Here is a 9,173-nt window from a genome sequence, read left to right as displayed (position 1 = left end):
GTATGTGGTCTATTTTAGAAAATGACCCATGTGAAGCTGAGAAAAATATGCATTCAGCTGTGTTTGGGTGGAACACTCTGTATATGTCCACCAAGTCCATTTGTTTCAAGTTCTGGTTCAGTTCTGTTATTTCTTTGCTAAGTTTTTGTCTGGTTGATCTATCATTTGGGGATAAGGTGGTGTTAAGGTCTCCTGTTAAGATTGTCATTTTGAATATTAGATTTTTCATGTCCATTAACATTTGCTTTATACAGTTGGTTGCTCCCATGTTTGGTGCATACATATTTATGAGTGTTATCTCTTCCTCTTGAATTTTTCCCCTAACCAGTATATAGTAGCCTTCTTTATTTCGCTTGATCATTGTTGGTTTGAAATTGAGACTGTCTGAGAATAGGATTGCTACCCCTGCTTTTTTTGTGAGATGCTGGAGCATGTAGTATTGTGCTCCATAATTTGACTTTCAGCCTATGAATGTCTTCATGAGTTAAACGTGTTTCTTGTATACAACATATTGTTGGATTTTGTTTCCTAATCCACTGTGCCAGTCTGTTCTCTCAATTGGTGCATTGAGTACATTTACATTGATAGTTTAAATTGAGATATATTGACTTACAATTGACATGTTATTTACCTGTTGTCATTTACTCCTTTTTCTTCTGTTTTAATTGCTTGCCCTGTTTATTTGGTTGCTTCTGATCTCATTCATGGAATTCTGATCATTTTGGTCCCTCTCTAGAACATCTTTCAGTAGCCTTGGTTTTGTCATCATGAAATTCTTTAGCTGTTCTTTTTTGTGAAAATATTTCACTTCTCCATCGAAATTGAAAGAGAGTTTTGCAGGTATAGTAGTCTGGGCTGGAATTTGTTTTCGTAGAGGACTCGAAGTACTCTTCTCCATGCTCTTCTGGCCTTCATGGTTTGTGAAGAGAAGTCAGCTGTAATTCTGATGGGTTTTCCTTTGAACGTGATCTGCTTCTTTTCTCTAGCAGCTTTCAGCATATTATTGTTGTGTTGAATTTCTGGGATCTTGATTATTATATGTCTCGGTGTGTTTTTCATTGGGTTGAGGTTACGTAGCTTTCTGTATACTTCAGTTACCTGAATATCAGATTGTTTCCTCATATTTGGGAAGTTTTTTGCTATTTCTTCTTCCCATATTTTTTAATGTCATTTGTATTGACTCCTTCTTTCTCATTGATGCCTATTAGTCTCACATTGTTCATCTTTGCATCATCTTGCAGGTGATGGACTATTTTTTTCCTGCATCCTAGTTATGTTTAAGAGATGCTTTCTTATCTTTTCACTAGCTACACCAGCGTCTTCAAGATCTGAAACTCTGTCTTCACTTTCACTTATACATTTTTGCAAGCTTGTGATTGAGAGTTTAATTTCCTGTATATCTCTTTCACTCTCCTTCATGTGATCTATTTCTTTCCTGTATTGCTTATTCAAGGAATTTGTCATTTTTCAAATCTCCTAAATTTTTTTATGAATGTCTACTTTAGAAGCAGTTATAAATTCTTTTACTGCAGTGTTTTTTTTTTTGCAGACTGGGTTTCCTCCCTATGTTTCTGTAGTTGCTTCTTTACTTTAGATGGTATGAGTTCTTAGAATTATTTTTTTTATTTCAGAAAAGAATTCCACTCTGAATTCCTCTATGACTTTCTGCTATTGCTTATTTAGTATGGACGTGATTAATTCATCCATTTGAGCTAAGCTAATGTCCTCTGCACTTGTTCTGTGTGGGCATTGGGTTTCCTCCATATGTTTCTTCATTTGATTCTTTACTGGAGATGTTATTAATTGAGGGATTTCTTTTTTCACTTCCAATCTGAATTCCTCTATACCTTTCTGCAGCTCTTTCTTTATTTCAGAAGCTGTTGATTCATTGCTTTCAGCTGTTTGATTCCCAATTTGTCCTGTGTTAGTGCCTTCTGCACTTGTTATGGGTGGGCTTTGGTTCTGAGATTGCATTTTGCTCCTTCTTATTGTCATTTTGTTTAGCCTTAGCACCTACTGAAGTTCAGATGTAGATCTACAAAGTTTAGATTTATCCAGCTGTGCCTGGTTTGGGTCTGGTTGCTCTGCTCAGTTCCTTCCTATTGCTGCCCCTCGGGGTGAACCTGCTGTGCCCCTCTGGCAAGATGTTCTGCTCCTGGACTTGCGGGGTGGTTCTCTCCCCTACACTCTCTGCAGGGATTGTAGCTGAAGGGTTTCAATCCAGGCCTGTATGCCAGGAGTGAGCTGAGTCTAGAGGGGACAAGTTGGAGTAGGGGGGAAAGGCAGCTCTCCCACACACTCACCAAGGCTGGACTAGGACTGGATCTGGGGGTTCCCAGAATGCGACTGAAATTCCTACTCTGTGGGCAGGGTGTGTGTGTGTGGGTACTACGAAGTGATGGGGTGTGTCCCAAGAGGGTGAAAGAGGGTCTCGCCCACGGTGTGCCTGGGCTGAGACCATTAGGTCCCGCTGGCGCAGGGTAGCTGGAAGCTCTCCCACACAATCACCGGGCATGAGCTAGGACTGGGTCTGGGGGTTCCTGGAATGTGGCAGATATTCCTACTCGACGGGTGGGTGGGGGAGGTGCTGCGCCGTTGTGGGGGGCGTCCCAAGGTGGTGGAAGAGGGTCTCACCCACGCTGCACCTGGGCTGGTACCAATGGTTCCCACTCCCACAGGGTAGCTGGAAGCTCTCCCACACACTCACTGTGCCTGGGCTAGGACTAGGTCTCAAAAATGTACTTTTTATATTGAGTTTCCTAGTTCTGATTAAAAGAAAATAGTCACTGAGATTCAATATTCATTTCTTGCTCATTAACTTTATGGAAAATCAATAATTATATAGCATATTAAAAATATAGACTAATATTGAAATGTGAAAGATATAAGATGTAGATAGAGTGAATTTTAGAGAAATATTTCTGAAATGAATACATAGCATGAGATTAATAGATTGCACATTGTGAATAAATCATTTACAAACTTAAATGAATATAACAATAAAATAAAAATGAAGAAAGAATTTACAGATCAGTCATATAATAGTTCACTCTGTGCCAAAATCAGAAACTTATATTCATATAATTAGAATTCTCAAAGTAGAAAGAGGTAGGCAATAAATATTTAAAGATTTATAATTCCTGAATTTGGGTAAATTATGCACCACATTTCCAAGAAAAATGAACTTTTTGCACAAGAAATTTGAATAAAATCATCCTGAGATACACAAAAATTATATTGTCCAAACTAATGGTAAAGAACAAATCATTAAAGCATATATATTTATGTATTAGGTGTGAAAGAGCAAAATTAAATAGCATCTTAATCCACATTAGAAAAAAAAGCAAGTACGTAAGAAACTAGACTAATTAAGTTAAAGGACTGAAAGAAAAAAAAATCTGCTGTGTGTAAAAGATAAGGAAGATGAAATATAAAAATGGAAAATACAACTTCAATATTCATTGTTGTTATGAGCATTCATCTTTTTCCAGATGTTTCAATGGAAATTGGAAGAATCTTGGTGAAGCTTTTGGTCAGAAATTACATTAACTGTGATATAATCTACAATAAATTCTTCCATATTAATTATATCATAAACCTAAATGAACAAATTTTGCACACTCTTTGCTTGTCAAGGTTATAAAGACATTCTGGAATGATCGAGATGCACAAGGATACTAAGTCTCAATCATACCAGGAAAAAGGAAGCAGAATCTCATTGCCTACACTTGGCTCTAAAATTCAGTATTAAGTATCTATATCAATTGAGGGGTTGATATTGATAAAACTAAAGCTTAAAATATTAGAAAAGGTAAATCAGTCCTAGAGCTCAAAATACCCAAGTGTTTACCATGAGACAAACAAGATGCAAAGGAGAATATCATTATATTGTAAATATTGTAATATTGTAAAATATTGTAAAATTGTAATATTGTAAAATTTGTAAAACAACCAATAACTCAAGTTCCAGCTATGGATTGTAAAGTTATGTTTGGTTTTGGATATCATTTTATGGTCATTTCAGTTCTGTGTGTCAGTCCAACAGAGCAGAGAAAAACAGAACAGAAAGAACAAAACAGAATCTATATGAGAATGTGTGAAGAAACACAAGGTACTGTATTAAAATGATGATCTCTCGTATTTATAAATTTACTTACATATGAATATGTATTTATGGATAAAATCGTGCAAGAAAGAATGGCCACCAAAATATTAATGATCATTATTTCCAGATGGTGGTTTTCAGATGACTTTATTCTTTTTGGAATAATTTTATGTTTTTCCAATTTTTTATAGCAACTTACTATTTTTATAATCATGAAAAAGCTGTTTTAATTTTAAAACTTCACTCCTACTGCAAGGTGAACAGTATTACAAAGAAGATGAAAAGGCAAACAATAAATTACTAACACTTGGTATTATCTTTTTGCAGCTTCTAGACTCTTTAATAATGCAAACAGATTTAAAATAAAATCAACAAGAAAAAAATGAACATTCCAATATAATTTGGGCAAAGAAACCTAATTCATAGAAAAAATGCAAATGGAAAATATATGAAAATAATGCTTATCTTTTATTAAATTAAAGTTAGATTTTACTTTTTCACTCACTAGGTTGTAAAAGTTAAAAAATTTGGAAATACTGACCATATTTGAGGCTATAGGAAAATACTCTGTAGAAATATAAAATTGGCTTGACTTTTTAGGAATTACAATATTTTAAAACATTTGGATGCAAATTTGACACAGCATTTGTACATCTAGAATTTCATCCTGTGAAAATAATTGAGTGAATTAAAAAGATAGCAATATAAAAATCTTACTGTAATGTAAGATTACCTATATGTCAGTAAGGTAATCAAATTAAAGCTAACCTGTGTAGCCCCCCTGTCTCTCAACATGGCACTAAGTTATATGTATTCATAAAATTGGATTTTGTACAGTAACTAAATCCATGAGAATGATGTCTGCAGACTGATGTGGAATGATTTTCCTGATGTGTTATTAACAGAAAAAATAAATTCCAGGCTTGCTTTTATGCATATAACATCATAAGGTGGCAAAAAATATATGGAAAAAATATGTGGGAGAAAATATATATTTATATCTTCACCGACAACTTCTGGAGACAACTTCAAGTTTAAAAACCAACGAGCTTTTCTGCTGGTGGACGCTGCAGAGGAAGCATCATCGGTCTTTCTTTAGACTGCCATCATGTCTAAGTCAGAGTCTCTCAAGGAGCCTGAACAGCTACAGAAGCTCTTCATCAGAGGGCTGAGCTTTGAGACAACTGATGAGAGTCTGAGGAGCCATTTTGAGCAATGGGGAACACTCACAGACTGCGTGGTAATGAGAGACCCGAACACCAAGTGTTCCAGGGGCTTTGGGTTTGTCACTTATGCCACTGTGGAGGAGGCGGATGCAGCCATGAATGTAAGGACACACAAAGTGAATGGAAGAGTTGTGGAAACAAAGAGAGCTGTCTCAAGAGAAGATTCTAAAAGAGCAGGTGCCCACTTAGTGGTGAAGAAGATCTTTGTTGGTGGCATTATAGAAGATACTAAACAACATCACCTATGAGATTACTTTGAACAATTTGGAAAAATCAAAGTGATTGAAATTATGACTAACTAAGGCAGTGGAAAGAAGAGGGGCTTTGCTTTTGTAATCTTTGATGACCGTGATTCTGTGGATAAGACTGTCATTCAAAAATACCATACTGTGAATGGTCACAACTGTGAAGGGAGGAAAGCCCTGTCCAAGCAGGAGATGGCTAGTGCTTCATCTGGCCAAAGAGGTCGAAGTGGTTCTGGAAACTTTGGTGGTGGTCGTGGAGGAAGTTTTGGTGGCAATGACAGTTTCTGTCATGGAGGAAACTTCAGTGGTCGAGGTGGCTTTGGTGGCAGCCACATTGGGAGTGGATATGGTGGCAGTGGAGATGGCTACAATGGATTTGGTAATGATGGTGGTTATGGAGGAGGTGGCCTTGGTTACTCTGGAGGAAGCAGAGGCTATGGAAGTGGTGGACAGGGTTATGGAAACTAGGGCAGTGGGTGTGGTGGGAGTGGCAGCTATGACAACTATAACAACAGGGGAAGTGGAGGTGGCTTTGGTGGTGGTAGAGGAAGCAATTATGGAAGTGGTGGAAGCTATGATGAATTTGGCAATTACAACAGTCAGTCTTCAAATTTTGGACCCATGAAGAGAGGAAACTTTGGAGGCAGAAGCTCTGGGCCCTGTGGTGGTGGAGGCCAATATTTTCCCAAACCACGAAATCAAGGTGGCTATGGTGGCTCCAGCAGCAGCAGTAGCTATGGCAGTGGCAGAAGGTTTTAAACACTTCCAGGGAATGAAACTTAGCAGGAGAGGAGAGCCAGAGAAGTGACAGGGAAGCTACAGGTTACAACAGATTTGTGAACTCAGCCAAGCACAGTGGTGGTGTGGTCTAGCTGCTACAAAGAAGACATATTTTAGACCATACTCATGGGTAAGGGCAAAAAACTCGAGGAGTGTATTTGGGATTAATTATATAGCAGGTTATTTTAGTTTCTGTTCTGTGGAAAGTGTAAAGCATTACAGCAAAGGGTTGTAATGTAGATATTTTTTTTTTGCACCCATGATGTTGATTGCTAAATGTTATAGTCTGACCATGATGCTGAATGTGTGTCTTTTCTAAAATGTGCTGTGTAAAGTTAGTCTACTCTGAAGCCATCTTGGTTAATATCCCCAACAGTGTGAAGTTAGAATTCCTTCAGGGTGATGCCAGGTTCCATTTAAAATTTCTTTTCAATTACTTGGTTAAAGAAGTCATTGTTTTCAGAAACCTTAGTGTAGTTGAACTGACAGTTACGGTTGTGACCTCTGAATTTGATCATTGAAAAGGTCACCCAAGCAAACAGTGAGCTACTTGGTTACAAAAATGATTGTTGGCTAGAAGTGAAAAAGGAGGATGTGGTGTGTGTGTAGGAGCAGGGTGTGGGTGTCTGGTTCTTTGTTTTTTATACTCCTGCCAGCAATAGATGGAAGCCCCCTAATTTGCCACCGTTGGAGACCATCCCTGGCTCTTCTGAGTCATTGAATGTTCTGCTGCTAGGACTTGAATGAGTGCTACTAGAGGCAATGTGAAAATTCAGTGTGGATGAACTTATCTGAATGGATCTTTGAAGTTCTGGGAAAGGCAAGGGATGAAGGAGTGGTGGGTCCACGTGGGGCTCCTGGCTATGCCTCTGCTTGCTGCCTACATGAACATCCTACATCCTCAGCTCTCCCCTGCTTTGCATTTGTGGAAGACTTCTGGCAAGTTTTTCACCTTTAAGGGACTGTACATCTTCTATCAAGATTCTGTGGGTATGGTCAGAAGCCTCGAGACAGTTGTGCCTTTCTATGGCTTTCTGACTTCCAGTTATGATTGGTACAAGATCTGGGAAGGTCTGACTCTGAGGTTTCATTGAGTGATTGCCCTTGACTTCCTAGGCTTTGACTTCAGTGACAAACCAAGACCACATCACTATTCCATATTTGAGCAAGCCAGTATTGTGGAGGCACTTTTGTGGCATCTGGGGCTCCATAATGGTAGAATCAACGTGTTGTCTCATGACTCTGGAGATAGTATTGCTCAGGAGCTGCTGTATAGGTGCCAGCAAAATCGCTCTTGTCAGTGTACCATAAAGTCTCTGTCTGTCAAATAGAGGAATCTTTCCTGAGACTCACAGTCTTCTTCTCCAAAAGCTACTCAAAGATGGAGGTGTGCTGTCACCCACCCTCATTAGGTTGATGAACTTTGTGTTTTCTCAAGGTCTCACCCCAGTCTTTGAACCATGTACTCGACCCTCTGAGTGTGAGCTGTGAGGCACATGGGCAGGTATCCATGACAATGATGAGAACTTGGTTATAGAGAGCTTCTTGTAGTACATCAGTCAGAGGAAGAAGTTTAGAAGAGGCTGGGTGGGAGCACTTGTCTCTGTCACTATTCCCATTCATTTCATCTATGGGCCAATAGATCCTGTAAATCCCTATCCAGAGTTTTTTGAGCTGTACAGGAAACACAGTTGTGGTCCACAGTGTCGATTCTGGATGACCACATTAGCCACTATCCATAGATAGAGGATCCCATGGGTTTTTTGAGTGCGTATATGGGCTTCATCAACTCCTTCTGATCTGGAAAGAGTAGCTTCCTTGTGTTACCTCCCTATTTTAATATCTATTGTGTATTCTACTTAGGAAGAAATGCCCAAAAGAGGCCCTGGCTATCAAATACTATTCTCACAAAAATCTACTTTACTCACATGGGTAAACAGAATCCAGAAAAAAAGTAGCGAAAGTTCTAAGGGTGACATAATAGCTTACCTCGTATTCCTCTGACAACTGACCAAATGTGTGGACTTACCTTTGTCTTTGTATTATTAGGAAATTCTGGTGAGCACTGCTTCTCACTGATTTAGAAAGACAGGCATTAGATACTCTTTTGCGTAGAAGATTTTTGTGCACTTGTATAAGCTTTTGTGAAATATTTAGAAATGATAGCATCTAGCCCAAGCCCAATTGGAATCCTGCAGTGAAAGAATGAGCTGAAAGGGCCTGCTTAACCTTTCCTTGAATGACTTCATCAGCATATGGTTTCTTAAAGTTCTCTAAGTAGTAACACAGCATAAGTGGGAGGGAGAATGAATCTTCCTTGTCATAACTTTGGATTTAGTTTCATCAATTGCTTTTCTAATTTTAGATGTTTTTAAACAGCTATTGGTTTAAATAATAGAGTATTCCGACTATGCTTTTAGACTATGATTTGCCTATGCATATGGTATATATTTATAAAGGATACTTAGCCAGCAGATTCTTACTCTGCCAGAGTAGAAAACCTTGTTAAGAAAGTATAATTTCTTAATAAACTGAAAAAAGTCCAAAACAAAAAAAGATTGTTGGCACACCCTATATTTCTAAATTGAATAATGGTGTCAGGTACAATGATAGATAGGATTGAAGCTGTGTATCATCCATTATCATGTGTAATCAATAAACCATTTAATTCTCTTAAAAAACCCAACGAATAAAGACCAATCTAGCTCACCACCTATATTTTGTTACAATCACTTTATCACTTTATTCTAAAATAACAAAGATGATGAATCCTTTTTACAATATATTTGGTAAGAAACTGAAGAATATAACCAATAC

The 9,173-nt window shown here is 38.0% G+C and overlaps 2 pseudogenes; both read left to right on the top strand.

Moving 5' to 3' along the window:
- The first annotated feature begins 5,213 nt into the window (after positions 1-5,213).
- Positions 5,214-6,335, top strand: LOC101571375 (annotated as a pseudogene).
- An 848-nt stretch (positions 6,336-7,183) lies between these two features.
- Positions 7,184-8,155, top strand: LOC101570973 (annotated as a pseudogene).
- The last annotated feature ends 1,018 nt before the right edge of the window (positions 8,156-9,173 follow it).

This window comes from Octodon degus, unplaced genomic scaffold, assembly GCF_000260255.1.
Source record: "Octodon degus isolate 3935 unplaced genomic scaffold, OctDeg1.0 scaffold00094, whole genome shotgun sequence".
In the NCBI taxonomy this organism is placed as follows: Eukaryota; Metazoa; Chordata; class Mammalia; order Rodentia; family Octodontidae; genus Octodon; species Octodon degus.
Note: the sequence above shows the minus strand (reverse complement) of the source record. Positions and strands in the feature narration are given on the sequence as shown.